General features: G+C 37.7%; 1 non-coding gene across 1 annotated transcript; it reads left to right on the top strand.

Moving 5' to 3' along the window:
• Nucleotides 1–702: 702 nt before the first annotated feature.
• On the top strand, nt 703–859 carry LOC119141948. The gene has a single exon (XR_005102103.1). It is a non-coding gene; the product is annotated as a U1 spliceosomal RNA (small nuclear RNA).
• Nucleotides 860–1,068: the final 209 nt, after the last annotated feature.

Below are 1,068 nucleotides of genomic sequence, written 5' to 3'. Positions count from 1 at the left end.
GGAGATTTCCAGCTGCAGTATGATGACTCTTTCAAAAACACATTTGGATTGAAAAACATAATGATGGATGCATTTTATACACAGCGCAGATACTTGCTGAAAATTTTCATTAACCTCAAAGTCTGCTTTTTGAAAGAGATGACAGCTTCAAAGAAAATTTTCTGTCAATACCTAAGCAAATGGATAGAATGCAACTGAGGAAATTACTTTTTCGCAAAGCCTATTAATTTTGTTTAATTTTGTACCATTTCCCCATGATGAATTAAACATCAGTTTTCCATAAATAATAATACTTCCAATTAAAGGAGAAAATTTTCACAAAACAAAGTCCATGTTTTAATATAAAAATGGTTTTACTGGGTTTCTTTGCTACCCAGAGTTAAAACCAATTTCCACCAATATGGTTTTCTTGCAAAAATATGTTTCCTTTCAGTCAAGCACATTTTCAGCTGGAAAAAAACGTCAGCAAAACAACTGTGCTCAATACTAATAGTAATAATTCGTATGTCTAGAACACCCTTTTGCCTGGGCTCCTGAAAGCATTCTACAAATTACAGAATGAACTCCACAGAGGCAAAAAATTGCTTCTGTTTTGTAAGAGATGCTTACTAACAAAGCAAGGGCCCACTTCTCAGCAAGAAATACAAATATTACTACTGCAATGCAGGATCAGCCCAATGGTCTCTCTAGCCTAGTAGCCTTTTGTGTGCCTGGTAAGGGGAGACACCACGGTCGTGGAAGGCATGATTTCTAGGGTGAAGCCAATCCTTCGCACTCCAGATGTGCTGATCCCTGCAATTTCCCAGGAATCTCAGCTGCATAATTTGTGGTAGGAGGAGACTGTCTGCACCTTTTCCTGACTAACAGGGTCTGCCAAGAGTACATGGCTAGAGAAAATCTGAGAATAGGTTAGACATGTACTATATGATGTATCCACAACACTTCCACTGTCTGACAAAACACTGTGAGGCCTGCCTGAGTCAGTATTGGTATCTAATTGCTTTCTATTTCTAGCATTTCTATCTGAGACAATTTGTTCCACAGCTTAATTATACATTGTGCAACTTA

The sequence above is a fragment of the Falco rusticolus genome, chromosome Z (assembly GCF_015220075.1).
Source record: "Falco rusticolus isolate bFalRus1 chromosome Z, bFalRus1.pri, whole genome shotgun sequence".
NCBI lineage: Eukaryota > Metazoa > Chordata > Aves > Falconiformes > Falconidae > Falco > Falco rusticolus.
This window is presented reverse-complemented; position numbering and strand designations above follow the sequence as displayed.